The following is a 15,346-nucleotide window of genomic DNA, read 5'->3' as shown; positions in this document are numbered from 1 at the left end:
CTGTCCTGTCCTTTTCCCTCCTCTCCATGTGACCAGCCACCTCCTGACAGTAGACAAAGTCCAGTACAGGGCTTTAGATTCAATGAGAGTGACCTTTGGCATAGGCAACCCAGATGGGACTTAACTCAAATATCCAGAGAGAGAGGCATCTGTTTATTTGTCCTGATGGAAGTTGGGAAAATCAATCCCATCACATTCCTACATTTTCCAACTTGCCTGCACAGAGCAAACAAGAACCCAAGTGGCCACTGGGAGAGCACGTGTTCCCACCAGTCAGGCAGCGGGTGCACACAGCGCAGTAGGTGAACTCCCCCCAACCCCTGCGCCATGCACACCCTGCCTTTGCCTCCAGCCAGCTGCTGCAGCCCTTACAGGCTGTTTCCTTTACACTGGAAGGCAGAGAGAGTGGCTTAACAGGATGGAACTGGAGCAGACAGTCAATGAGGCTAGAGAAGAGAGAGGTGAGTAGAAGCTTGCCAGCCAAGAGAGGTCTCAATGAGTGAGAAATGGCTCTTCATGTTTTATAGTGGCCACCACTGCCCCATGGTGTTCAGGGTGCCACTCCCCAGTGGGCAACTCAAGGTGCTACATTGATGCTGCTGCCTTTATTCTTTGAATCTTTGGGTTCTCTGGGTTGCAGCAGCTCCCTTTGCTCTCCTGTACACATCAATTTTTTTTTTTTTAGGTGAGTCAGGACAGTTCCTGGAGAAGAATAAATACTCTGAAAGGGAACTCACAAGGGAAGGGAACTGACATTTAAGTGCCTACCTTATGCCAGGCATGGTGCAAAGCTTTTCTCCCTCCCTCCCTCCCTTCCTTCCCTCCTTCACTTCTTGTTCTTCTCCCCTCTCTTTCTTCCCCTCCCCACTCCTCCTCCTTCTTCTTTATATTAAAGATCATATCTATGAAATTTTATAGACCTGAAAATAGTAATAATGAGACCCATACAATTAATTTCCACTTACTATGTCTGGCCTAGAAGTTGTTTAAGATCTCAATATTCCACTGTTTAAGCCAGATCCTTGTGAAATTACTTGGCTTTTTTTATTTTAATAGATATATACATGAGAGGAGAACTTCTTCCTGTAGTTTTGGTCTTCTATGTAGCTCTGACTTTATGGCAAATATCCTGAGTCTCATTCAATGTTTAGAGTTGCAAAGTAAATTGAAGGCTTGAGATTAAAAATTTGGGGATAAGTCAAATGGCCCACCAAAATCTGTTCTCTCCTTTTGAAATATGCTTTCAGCAGCAAAAACAAAAAATAAACAAGGACTTAGAACAAAGCCTTGTGCAGGTGTGGACATCCCCAATCCTGGGTGAAATGGCTCCCAGCGGCACTGAATCCATCGCCTGGGCCACACTTGCTACGTGCTCTGAAACCTGGTGAGCCAACCACCCCTGCCCCATCAGCGTCTTCTCTGCCACTGACTCAAAGGAAAGCCTTGTGGAGCAGGTTACTGCACTGAAACCTGCTATGCCCCCACCCCCAGGTCTCATCTGGGCCTGAATTAAATCACTCTTGCTCTCTGCTTCAACGCCTTAGCTCTTGACTGCAGTATTCCTGCTGCTGGGCCTCTGGCAAGGAGCATCGCCCAGAGTTCTCTGATCATGTAGAAACAACGGAGAAGAGAAAAAGGAGGGAAGGGAGACAGAGAAAGAGACAAGAAACTCTGCCCTTGTCAGTCGAACGGCACCTCTCTGAACCCTATCACTAATGCTCCCAGGACTTGCTGTGCCCCAGCTCATAACTGCTCAAGCATGAGAGAATAATAAGCCTGAGAATGGCCTCTTGGGGCTCGCTTTCCTTTCTTTCTGCTACAGCTTTCTGATGTCCCTGTGAACCTTCCTTCTATTCCAGATCGAAAGCATATTTTCTCTCCTGCCCCTGGAGAGAATAAAACAGGGCAAGGTCCTTTCAGCCCCCTTTGACCACAGCTCCCCAGCAGTCTCAGAATTGACTTTGGGTGTGGCTGGGATAAGGATATATAAGAAAGGAAGTAGGAGGTTCCAATAACAGAGGGACCTGGGAGCTACCAAAAGCAGGAAGAAATGCATGGCTCATTTCAGTAGCCGGCACTGTCACCTTACCTATGACATCCCACCCACTGAAATGGACAGTTGTTATTCTGTCTGCCCAAATTCAGCCCCCTCCCCACCCCCAACCCCAAATCCTGATTTTTGATAACAGCATTTACAAACACCCTTTCCTCTGGGGAATTTTCTCTCCCCACTCCACCAGAAGATTCTGGTGGGACTGCCCATCACAAAACCCTTCTCCCCTCCCCAGGGTGAGCTTGCAACCCAGATCTGGCCAATTAGAGACTTCCTTGGACTTGCATATACTGATACAGGAAAAGAGAAAATCTTTTCCCCTCTGGGTTGCTAAGCAGAAATGAAACGAAACAAATTGTTTACAAGCATTGCCATCACTTGTATGGAGGAAGCGCATGTGAAAGAAAATGAGGGCCATTAAGAAAGAAGCAGAATTGAGTGTGAATGTGAAGCTATGTATCTATCTCCCCACATCTGTCTAGCTCTCCATCCACCCGTCTATCTATTTATGAGACACAGAGAGAAAGAGATCTGAAAGTCTTTAGTCTCTGGATTAAGTCATAATGAAAACTAACAATACCTCTATGTATTAATACTTTTGGGGGTTGTTTTTCTGTGTGTAAGTGTAAATTTGAGTTGAGTTTTCAATACTTAGAATAGAAAGAATCCTAATAGACTCCTTCTAACGGTCAAAGCAGTCTTATGAAGTAGTCAAGGCTCAGAGAATTAACTTGTCCCAAAGTCATGAATTTTGTCAATCACTGGTGCTCCAAGACTCACTCCTGCTCTCTCTGACCCCTCAGCTCCGCTGCTGGCACTCTGCCAACCTGTCTCCTAAAAACGGGTAATATCTAGTCCTGCCCCAAAGAAGCAAAATCTGCAAGGAAGTTAGATCTTTATAAACCACTCTAAAGCAAGACAGAATACAATGAGATACAAATAAAATTCAGTGGGGTCCACAGGGAAGGGAGTATTTAAGACCACATTGTGCTTGAAGCCAGCCCAGACTCAGCTTTGAGGGATTTCTTAACACATGGATGCCCAGGCTTCCAAAGTCACTCCGGACTTTCAGGGTCACTGCCATTTACTAATGTACAACCAGTAGTTACCACAACCCTGCACAGAAACATATTGCTGCAGGCTTTGGCCACTGTTTGCAGAGCTCAGCATTGTTTGTGACTCTGCCTCTCATTATTTACAGATTCCCTGAGACCTTTGCTCAGAACACTCAGTGCCCCCCACACTCCCATTCCTCACCACTGCTCTGCTGCCTGATCGGTCAGACTCCATTACTTTCTGCTACAACCACAGTGAGCCTACAGCTGAGCAGGGGGTGAAAAAAGGTAAGCGTGGATATTTATTTCCCAGGGATCTATCAAGGGAAAAGAGTTTGCACATGCCATTTACAAGCTATTTGCCAAATGTGCAGTACTTTCAGTTGCTTATTCCTCAAGTCTAAGAGTGGTTTTCAACCTTTTCTTTTCCATCTTGAGCCCACTTGAAGCCAGGCAAAATAGCCCGCAGCCAATCAACCCCATCCTTTCTCACGTACCAGTGGAAAAATAAGCCAGGGATATGACTGAGGGGCCACTGTGAAGTATATTTGGTGGGATAAGTGTGCATGTGCCTTGGCAATTAGGGCATAAATGATTCATATTCAAATTGCAATGCATAATTGTCTTTAGGTATAATTGCTGGAAAATTAAAGGCCAAAAGTGCATTTGAAGCAAATATGCAACAGTAGTTGATTTAAGGTTAATCAAACAAATCACAGCTAACTTGATAACAATGAAGCTAAGTTAACATTAAAAAATTATAATTAAAAGCAAAAATGGCAGCGATTGAAGACCTTGACCCAGACGTTGCAACAATGACGGCAGACTAGTGACAAAGCAGTGGTCCAGAGACTATCAGGTGTGGGCAAGCCTTCATCAGAGTTTTCTCTGGAAGCCAGGCTTCCTGGTGGGATTAGAGGCCTCAATAAAAATTTGTATCTCATTAATTTTGGTTTATCAATTCCAAATTAGACTTACCCTTTAATAATTTACCTTCCAAGCTACTAGTAAGTAGGTCCTAGATGTACATAAAAAGCAGCATGTATGGATTTGAACTAAAGGAAAGACTTGCTTTCTTGAGTCAGTTTGAGGCCCATCAGGGTCGCCGTGGGTAGCTTTGAGAAACTCTGGTTGGAAGGCTCTGGGATACAGCTGAATTGTTATTCACCAGGTCTAAGGCCAAGGCAGGAGTGAAATATGAGATCTGAGAGCCAGAGACATTTATTCCAATTCTCTTGCCTTCTACAGTAAGAGTTTGCTGGGACCTCGGGAGAAAGTGGAGCGTTCCAACCTGACAATCCCACTTAGGGATTAGCTGGGAGGTTAATGTGACTTGGAAGTTTTTCACATTTCCTGATTAAGACAAATACCTCCTCAAAGCAATGAAGATGGATATTGGTGACTCACAGTAGAGTTATAATACTTTATTTGTGGCTAAAAAATTAAGTGAAGGGGAAGTCTAGGGAACCCAGTCAGCCAGAAAACATAGCAGTACCAGTCCCCAAAGGATATGATGCCTCGGTATTTCTGCCTTAGAAAACAACACTGTACAACTGCGTAACACTTTCAACCTTTCAAAACACACTTGCACGTGTTTCTTTGATCTCCAGCGAGGAGGTGAAACTTCTGAGGTGACGAGGCACTTTGCAGCTCTCTGACCTCTTTTTTTTCCTTTCTCTTTCCTCAACACTCTCTTTCCTCAACACTCTCTTTCCTTCTCCTTGGGTTCATGTCTCTCCTTGTGTCTCCTTTCTCCCATTCTTTCTGTTCAGTTTCTCAGTGGTTGCTTTAGTATCTGGCCCAGGCCTTGCTTATTCTTGAAATGAACTAACAGGACTTTTCAGGGTTACTCAGAGTTAAAGAGACGGCTGATTTTGTTGAATCAAAGTCTAATTCAATCTTGATTTGGGGGGACCTTTTTAAAAAGTTAAAATATATGACTTTTCAGCAGGTTAAAAGACAAAATTCACTGAGTAGATTTCAGGATCCAATTGGCTTTATCTAACAATTCATGAATCGAGCAGTATCCCATCCAGCAATTAGAAAAGAGCTCCCAGGATCATACAAAATTGAAGGCGTTTATGAGGCAAAAAGGGTCAGGGAAAAGAAAGAGCAGATTATGACATCTTTCTTTGGAGGATGGAAGGGCTCTATTGGGGGATTACCACACTACTGCTGACCAGGAAGTTTCAGATTGACTGGTTTAAAATTACATTCCTGGAGAAGGCTGAAACTGTAATTTAATAGGCATTAAGTTTTACTTTGGTGACGGGGGTTTAGCACAAGTGACTCCATTTCGGGCCTGTTTTGTTTTGTCTTTAACAAATGAGTCAGGGAGAACACTTCACGTACAGTCCCTTCATTCTGGGATAATTGTCCTAGGTAAGTGGGTTTATGAAACGTGAGCGACTCCTGCATAGTATAGGCTGTCCCTGCCTCTATCTTCACTGAGTCAGCCAGCACCAGCTTAATGTATCTCTGTTGTGAAACCTACAGTTCACAACAAAGATACTCCTACAGTTGGGGAGCATTATGGGTTGAACTGTGTCCCTCCACCACTCACCTCCATTCTTGTGTTGAAGCCATAACCCCCAGTATCTCAGAATGGGAACTTATTTGGAGACAGGGTCTTTAAAGAGGTGATCAAGTTAAAATGAGATCAGTAGGGTGAGCCCTAATCCAATCTGACTGGTGTCATTATAAAAAGGGAAATTTGGCCACAGAGACAGACTCAAATAGAGGGAGGACAATGTGAAGAGACACAGGGAGAAGCCAAGTCAAGGGAGAGAGGTCTAGAACAGATGCGCACCTCACAGCCCTCAGAAGGAGCCAACCCTGCAGATACTTTGATCTTGGACTTCTAGGCTCCAGAACCCATACGTATATAAAAAATAAAAAATAAAAATAAAAAAACCCAATTGAAAAATGGGCAGAAGACCTGAATGGAAGAAGACATTGCTCAACATCATTAATCAACAGAGAAATGCAAATCCAAACCACAATGAGATAGCACCTCACACTTGTCAGGATGACTATTATCAAAAAGACCACAAATAACAAATGTTGGTGAGGATGTCAAGGAAAGGGAACCGTCATACACTGTTGGTGGAAATGTAAATTGGAGCAGCCACTGGGGAAAACAGTATGGAGATTCCTCAAAAAACTAAAAATAGAACTACCATGATCTAGCCATTCCACTCCTGGATATATAGCTGAAGAAAATGAAAACACTAATTCAAAAAGATACATGCACCTCAATATTCATAGAGGCATTATTTACAATAGCCAAGATATGGAAACAACCTAAATGTGCATCTATAGATAAATGGATTAAAAAGATGGGAGACACACACACACACACACACACACACACACACACACAAATGGAATATTATTCAGCCATAAAAAGAAGGAAATTGTACCATTTGTGACATCATAGACGAACCTAGGGTGTATTATGCTAAGTGAAATAAGTCAGATAGAAAAAAAAATACCATATGTTCTCTTCTATATGTGGAATCTAAAAAAGCTGAACTTATAGAAACAAAGTAGAATGGTGGCTGCCAGGGACTGGGTGGTGTGGGATACAGGGAGATATAGGTCAAAGGGAACAAATTTTCAGTTAGAAGATGAATAAGGTCTCGAGCTCTAACGTACAGCATGGTGACTATACTTAACAACACTGTATTATATACTTGAAAGCTGTTAAGAGATTTGATCTTAAATGTTCTTACCACAGCCACCACCACAACAAAATGGTAATTATGTGAGTTGATGGATGTGTTAACTAATCTTATTGTACTAATCTTTCACAATATATGCATGTATGAAATCATCACACTGTACACCTTAAACTTACACAATGTTATATGTCAGTTACATCTCAATAAAGCTGGGGGAAAAAATGAAAATTTTAATAAAGAAGTTACTTCCTAGGGCTGCTGACCTTGTAGCCTAAGCTGTGTCCATGAACAGTCAACAGTACTGAGTACTCAGAAGGAAAGCCACCTTCACCTGCTGTTTTGGGGACCCCAGCAAGTAGGCAGTGAGGCAACCATGAAGAGAAATAAAACAAAAATCAATAAGTCAGAGCAGGGATATGCAAAATGACTTCAAAGATAAAAAAAAAATGAAAGCTCCTGGGTATATAAAACAGGAGTCTCATTTGATTAACATATTAGCATAACTCAAAACAGAATGAGTTCCCGTGGGGCTGAAGTGGGGAGTGTGGGTTGTCAACTAGAAACTTTGGTTAGGAAAGGGAGAACTGAGGTGCCTTTGTCAGCTGAGCCTGGCTAAGAGTGCCTGGACTGAGATGAAGATATCACACTTTTCTGGGAAGTCTGGGGAAATAAGTCCCTAGGATCATAGGGGACCAGGTGAGCCAGGTGTGGCCAGGAAGTAGTGCCAAGGTAGGGTTCAAATATAGTAGAGTGATTCAGAGCAACAATCCTCTGTCTCTGTGAAACCTGGTGTTGCCGTGTACATTTAAAAAGGACAAAGCAGAGGAAGGAAAATCTGCAAAGGTCACTGTGCTCTAAGTGAAGAATTAAGGATCTCTGGCTAGTGGTCCTTGTCTGCAAAGAACATCGTGCTTGCCGGACTGACCGGCCTTCAGAGTTCCACAGTCCTGGGGGCAGTAGTCACCCTTTTGTCCGTTCATTTGAACATTTTTGAGCCAGACTCTGTGCTAAACCCTGGAGATACAAAAATAAATGTTAACATCCGGTCCAACTAAGAACCTTAACCTCCTGGATCTGTGTAATCTATTATCCAGTTCAAACAAGCTTCTGCTGGCTTCCCGCGGGGATTAGGAAGGGCAGCTGTAACACAGAGGAGCACAAGGTTAATCCATCAGAGCAGACGCCATTAGTGGAGTAAAGTGCCAATCTTCCTGGGGACCTGGGTCCAAAGCCTCAGAACCTCCTGCTAGGAACGTTAACTGGGACCCATTACAGCAGAAATACAGCCCTAATTAGGCTACAGGTACCACCACTGATTAGCCCTTAGCAAAATTATCATGAGCTAAACAAGTTCAGGTAAGCAGATGTTGACTGAAAAAAAAAAAGGCATAACCTAAAAGACGAGAATTATGTTTTATTCTGCAGACTTACTGAGGACTTAAGTCCGGGTACAGCCTCTCAGATAGCTTTGAGGGACCGTTCCAAAGACGTAAAGAAGGAGCCAGGATACATAGGAAGTTTTGCTAGGAAAAAACATGTACTTGAACATCAAGATTACTGCTAATCACAAAACAGACATCTCAAGTCAATGATTTTAGCGCTTTTCTATGTATGAAAAGATGTAAAAGTTTGGGTTTATTGAAATCATTCCTTTGATATGCACCTTAACTATCTGGAGCCAGTATCCAGTTTTTCTCCATTTGGAATCCCCTCAAGGCGCACCATCAGGAGCGGCTGCAGGGACTGCACTGGTTGATGGCTTTATGGCCACAGTGTCCTTTGTTTACTAAAATAGCAGGTGACATTCTTTGTCCACACAGATCTTTCCAGAATGCCTGCAGGGGCCTTTCAGATATGTCCACTGACTGCCCCATAATGGGCTTACTTCCTAAATGAACAATCCCTGTTTGGTCCAGACAAACAAACCAATGCAAAGTCACCCAGGGCTCTGAGTCTAGGTGGCACTTTGCTAAGACTGTGTCTCCTATTTTCAAAATTTTGTTGTTGTTCAAGCCAAAGTTTACTGCTTTTTCAAGCGTGAATGTCAAGACCAGTGAACCTAAGAGTCACCTTTCTGGGATCAGAGTGCATGGAGAAAGTATATGATGCTCCACTGTCTGGCAAGGCAAAGGGTATTTTTTATGAATTTTGAGATTTATCTCTGGGTTCCTTTGGCTAAAGGAAACAGCTTTTCCATGGATTTATGCCCCCGCCCCCAACCAAATAGCAACATGTCCTTTTTCCCATTTTGAAATTCTGCTCAGTTATGCCCCTTGAAATTCTCCCTTTTAGGTAAGGCAAAAAGCTGCTGTTTAATACCTGAATAATAGTTTCTCTCTCAGGGCTTTGCATGAATTTGTATATTTCAACATACAACTTTCTATGGCTAGATTCCAAAGCATGATTCAAGTAGGCAAAATTAAACAAAGCAAAGCACTTTAGTCCTATTCCAGATCAGGCCTCATTTTCCTACCTATAAAATACAGAGATTAGTCTTGATAATCTTTATTTGCTAGGTCCTTCTATGCTAAGAGCCACTGAACTATATTGACCTGAAACAGCTAATTGAGACCTACTGGAAGCTATAACAGTTACCTCTCACTGTGAAACAAACTACCACAAAATTTAAAACAACAAATATGAATTGTCTGAGTTTCTCTGGGTCAGGAATTCGAGAGGAGCTTAATAGTTAATAGTTTTGCTCAGAGGTGGCTGTCAGGAGGCTGACAGGGTTGCAGCAATATTAAGGCTTGACTGCGGTTGGAGGATTCACTTCTAAGGTGGCTAAACTCACACAGCTGTGGGCAGGAGGTCTTAGTTCCATGCCACATGGACCTCTCCTCAAGACATGGCAGCTGGCTTCCCCCAGAGCAAGGGGTCCAAGAGAGAGAGTGGCCAAGATGAAAGTCACGTGACTTAGTCTCAGCAGTAACAGTTACTTCCGCCGTATTCTGTCCATTAGAAGGAGTCATTAAGTCTGGTCTATAATCAAGGGAAGGAAGATCAGGCGCCCTTCACCAGTTGAAGGGCAGCAGATCAAAGAATTCGTGGACATAATTCAAACTATCACAGAAGGGAATGGGTGTGCTACACGGGGCTACAGGGTGAGCCTGGAGCAAAATTGTGAACTGGATTCTCATCTTGTTGCCGGTGTCACCCCAGAGCCCTCATGACCCCCATCCCCACTTTGGCTCAGTGTCTCAGATGTGTTCTCACTGCTCCTCGTCAGCCCCTGCCAGCCCATTACGGATTTTATCTCTCCCTATGGATAGCTGTGCCCCTAAGGAGATGGTCGGATAAGCTGATGTACTAATCCCTTCCCAGGTAACGCCAGCATTTCATCAGAGGAACCTGCCTCTGCTGTGAAAGTAAAAGCTATCCTCTTGGAGAGAGAATGAATTTAGAGGCAGCTCCCTGAGGACATTGTGGAGTAAGAGCCCAATGTGCTCACAAATATGGGGTCTCTCCTAGGGAGTCTGTGTGCAGCAAAGAACCAAGAATAAATGTTCAACAGGCTACATACCCCCAAGCCTACTCCGTCCCCTTCTAACCTCTGAGTGAACCTCTGGTGGCGCCCTCCAGGGAAGTCCTTCCTATCAGCTTGGGCTTCTGACCCTGCATTGGGACCATAGACCCAAGGGAGGTGCTTCCAGCCTTCCTGAGAGAGCTCAGTTCTGCTGCCTGAGCCCCCTGTTCCTCTCTCTCATGTTTCATCAGTTAAGCTGAACTACCTCCCATCCCAAAGTGGGCAGCAGATTCACACTTGTTTCTTAGAGTCCTTGTGGGTTGCGCTTCAGGAGCCACCATTAATAACTGTACTCTCTGGGGCCGACCTGCCAGGCCTGGATCCAGCAGGCCCACAGGGAGCTGGACCTGCGGTTAATCATTCTTTCTCAGATCTGCCTCCAGAAGTCAGTTCCAATCACCAGATGATGTTGTTCAGGTGTCCACAGAGAGAGTGGAGCCCACGTAACATCTCGGCTGAGTGCTGAGGGCTAGGTCTCCTCCATCCCATGTTTCCTCTGCTCTCCCTTAACCTGCCCGGGTTCAGGCTCCCGTGACCTCAAACCAGACAATTGCAAGGGCCTCCCTACTGCCCTGCAGGCTCTGCTTGGTGCACTTCAAACCACACGCTGCTTCTGGTTTGCTCGTCCGGTCATGACCCTGAACAAATTTCAGCTGCTCATTAATTTGTCCCTCAAACTAAGGATGCATTCTACTCCTCGATTCAACCACTTGACCCCCATGTGTGGTTATCATCGAAATCTCTGCCGATACCTTCCCACCTCTGCTGCGCTGTCCTCCCATCTGTAATGGCTTCCTTTCTCCTCCGATTCCATTTCTTTCTCCTTCAAATTTCTTCTCACTTTCACTTCAAGCCACATTACTCATGAATAGATAAAAACAATTTCGGCCAAAATTTGAGCAAATCAAATCTAATGCCATCTAAAGGACAGTATCATAACCAAATAGAGTTTGTCCCAGGAATGTAAGCTTGGTTTAGCATTTGAAAGTCAACCAATGAACTTCATTGTATTCATTTACTATTGCATAAAATATTATCACCAACTTAGCAGTTCAAAACAACACAAATTCATTATCTCACAGTTGCTGTAAATCAGAAGCCCAAGCAGGGCTCAACTACTAGATTTGTTGCTCAGAGTCTCCCCAGGCTGGTGTCAAGGAGTTGGCCACAGCTGTGGTTCTCATGTGGGGTTGGGGTTCTCTTCCAGGCTTGAGATAGCCCTTTATTGTACCTCTTTCTATGGCTTTTTTTTTTTTTTTTTAATTGTAGAAATACTTGTGTCTTTGTCTTATCCCTGCCGCATCCCCTACGCTGAAGGCAGAAACTGTCTTCTTTGTCTTGGTTTTATGAAATTGAACCAAGAAGTCCAAGTGTGCTGGTACTTTCCACCTCAGCATTTTCTAACAGTGAATTAAGAGAGGGTCATTTCAGGTTATATATGTATCTCCCATTTTGCCACAGAACTCATCTGCCTTCCTCCCATTTGGCAGTACTTTCCCCAGTCTGGTAGTCAGCATTTCTGACAGCTGCTTGGCATGGCTTTCAATGAAAGACAGCCATCTGTGAAAGGGACATCACCACACAGCCTGTTCCTGCTCCAGAGACAGGGATGGCAGCAACAATCACCATTACTTATTTACAGTCTAATGGCCAAGGCACTTTTTTTTTTTTAATTCTTACCCAAACACGGGTCTATTATTTCTGGATAAAACTTTCATTTTAAGAAATTGCATCCATACAACATTGTAAATCAACTATGCTTCATTAAACAAAAAAGAAAAGAAAAGAAACTGCATCCAGCAAATTGAACTAGTCACAGACATATCTGAAGAACTAGAACAAATACCCGTACCAGCTGGGGGCCCATCCTTCGGCACACAGTTCAAAGCGGTTCTGTGCCTCTTCTCCCATGTCAGCTGTACCTATTTTGAGTCCTTTTCTCACTTTATTTTCATTTCTAAGGGATGAGGCAGACAAAGGATTGTGGTTCTGGGAGCCACCTGGGACTCTCCTTCCCTTCCAGAGATCTCTGTGGATGAAGTCAGCCAGTCCAAGATGTTCAGGTATATAATAGTAGTAGTTAGCTTAGGCTTTGGAGCCCAACTGTCTGGGATTGAATCCCAGGACACGTTTCTTAATATCTTGTACATCAATTTGTTCATCTGTAAAATGGGAACAATCATTCAATCAAGTACTGATCTCATAAGCTTATTCCAAAGACTAAATGAGTTAACTTAGAACACTAGCACACAGTAGTAAAGGTGAGCTATTATTATTATCTGTGGCACTGTTGTTCTCAACCCTGTCCGTATGTTCAAATTAACTGGGAACATTTTGAAAACGCTGATACCCAGAGCCCCAGAGTCTAGATCAGGGCTTCTCATCTGCAACACTACTGACCCTTTTGATCAAATGATTCTTTCTTGTGGGAGCTCTCCTGTGCATTTGAAGATGTTTAGCAGCGTCCCTGGCCTTTACCCATTAGATGCCAACAGCAAACCTCCCCCTACTCTCATTTGTGAGAACCCAAAACAGTCTCCAGACATTGCTAAATATCCACTAGAGGGGAAAACTGACCTCAGCTGAAATCTAGGGCCCCAGCAATGAAATCATAGTCTTTGGAGATGGAACTTGGCCACGAATCTTCATTAAGGGAAGATTCAGATTTTGTGGAGCTTGAAGTTTATAAAATTTAGGGGTCCCTCTTTTAGATAACTAATACAAATTACAAAATTTGGTATGGAAGTGAATGTTCACTTAGAATGAGTAAAGAAATCACAACAAAATACTGGTGACTTTTCATATCCTTTTCTCTTGAGATCACTGTAGGCAATTTACCAGCAAAAATTCTTGTTGATGACAACCTGGCTTTCTCTCCCCACAGAGAATACAGGGGCCCTGATGTCTAAGTGTCCAGAGCAAGCTCTGCAGGAGATTTTTCTCTGGGTCTTCCCTTGTTGCACGTAGCACACTGCTTTGGGACAGAGGCCCAGCTGGGCAGAACAGACACGAGGCCCGTGAGGCCCAATTACCTTCATCACAATCCAGGAAACTTGGCACCGGGAGGTAGGTCAGAGGCGGGAAGGAAGGAGAGCAAGACGAAATTGAGATTACAGCCTAAACCGGAAGTCTGGAGAATCGTGATCCTAATCATTAAATAAGTAGTTCCAAAGCTGTGCTGGGTTTTAATTTTCAGCCTCGTCATTGAGATTCTGGTCAATGTAACTGGTCAAAGTTCAGGGCTAGGGGTGGTGAGGCCAAGGCTGTGAGGAGAGATGTGCTTCACAGGTTAGCACAATAACTTTCCATGCATTCCTTAGGAACGCTAAGTCCCAACTCTGCTCGAAAACCAAAGAAACTGGGCAGCACACAGGTCAAAGAGGCACCCAGCAGTTATAACTAGGGAGCCAGACTCCAGGTCTTAGAGAGTAGACTTACTTCTTAGCCCCATGAAATGAGGTTATAGGGAGAGACTAAGCCTATAAATACTGAACTCTGTTATAGACCAAATGTTTTTGTCCCCACTCACCAGCACCCCCAAAAGAAAAGTTCATATGTTGAAATTCTAACCCCTAATGTGATCATATTAGAAACTGGGGCATTTGGAAGGTATTAGGTCATAAGAGTGGAGCCCTCATGAAGGGATTAGTGTCCTTATAAGAGACCCCAGAAGGTCCCTTCCCCTTTCCATCATGTGAGGACACAGTGAGAAGATGGCAGTCTGTGAACCAAGAAGCAGGCTTTCGCCAGACGCTGAATCTGCCGGCACCTTGATCTTGGACTTCCCAGCCTCCAGAACTGTAAGAAATAAATCTCTGCTTTTTATAAGCCACCTAGTCTATGGTGCTCTGTTACAGTAGCCCAAATAAACAAACTCCCTGCCTCAGTTAGAATGGGTTCCAGAACTGTGTGTGAGGAGGACCGGCTAGGACTGCGTATAGGAATAAGCCCTGAACCTGGCCGTGATGTGCTGGGAACTGCAGAGGGAGGCAGAATGAGGCCAGGGCTGACACACGGTAAAGACCACTTAACAGATCTCTTGATCCTGTGGATGGAAAATGGGGCTAAATGAACCTCCCAGCTCTTCGTGACATCACTGAGATCGCCCAAGGAGGCACCATGGAACCTGCTAAGATAAAGGGATGAAGGAGGGGGTTTTCTAGACTCATGAAATCCAGAGTTGAACCCCGAAGTTAATCCACAATTTGAGTGGGAATGAAGACTATTTGACTGTGAACTTTGCTCCTCAGTGCTAGACATGTAGACCAAAGGTCACATAGGTTATTTCTATGGACTGCCACCTTTAGCACACTTGATAGAGAGTGTCTATTTTATCGATATTATTACTGCTACCGTCCCAGTAACTAAGAGTCCTGACAAGTACTGTGCCTTTTTTGTAAGAAGGACAGATTCTTTTTCATTCAGAATTTCGTTGGTGTAGTTTCAGGTGAGGTTTTGGGGGGGATTGTGTGTGGCATGTGGGTCAAAAGCAAAGAAGGGTTTTTCCAGTCTGACGCCTGGATAACTGTACACGTATCCTCATCCTGTGTTCCAGTTATCCATGAGTATGGCTTCATGTGTTCTAATCTTCATATTACAAACCATCAGGGAAAAGGTGATCAGTAAAGTAAGACATATTTAGCTAATACTGTAGTCAAGTATGTCATCCTAATGAACCAACAGAATCTGTATTCTGGCTCCAAGTGTTCTTCTAACCACAGGTGTTTGAATCATTCAGCTAACCTAGAAAACTAATTTTAACCAGTGATTTCATCCTCTTCCCCATTCTTTTTATCAAAATATCCACTGGGACATGAATCCATCTTCCCCTCTCCTTCATTGCCCACTCATTGGGAATCCTGCAAATGGATAATAAAGTGGTCCAAAGCAGGCAAAGGTAAGAGAAAAAGCAACAGGTTTGGATAATTTTCAAACTAGAACTTCAAACCATCCCTTAAGCCATGAGGATAAGTTGCCTAACATTAGAAGTATGTCTTTCCCCCCCCCAAATAATCAGTCTTTCCTGTCA

At 43.8% G+C, this 15,346-nt stretch overlaps 1 protein-coding gene across 3 annotated transcripts in view; it reads left to right on the top strand.

The window, feature by feature from the left end:
- The first annotated feature begins 231 nt into the window (after positions 1–231).
- Positions 232–15,346, top strand: part of LPGAT1 (lysophosphatidylglycerol acyltransferase 1) — an 88,892-nt gene continuing 73,777 nt past the window's right edge. For 2 of the 3 annotated variants that reach the window (XM_032466433.1, XM_032466431.1), the window contains exons 1-3: positions 232–461; positions 1,248–1,384; positions 3,255–3,396. The gene's annotated coding sequence lies outside the window, so the exon portion shown is untranslated. The remainder of the gene's footprint in view (positions 462–1,247; positions 1,385–3,254; positions 3,397–15,346) is intronic. The other variant, XM_032466432.1, reaches the window with a different exon arrangement.

This window comes from Camelus ferus, chromosome 23 (genome assembly GCF_009834535.1).
Source record: "Camelus ferus isolate YT-003-E chromosome 23, BCGSAC_Cfer_1.0, whole genome shotgun sequence".
In the NCBI taxonomy this organism is placed as follows: domain Eukaryota; kingdom Metazoa; phylum Chordata; class Mammalia; order Artiodactyla; family Camelidae; genus Camelus; species Camelus ferus.
The sequence above is the reverse complement of the archived record's forward strand: the minus strand, read 5'-3'. Positions and strand labels throughout refer to the sequence as shown.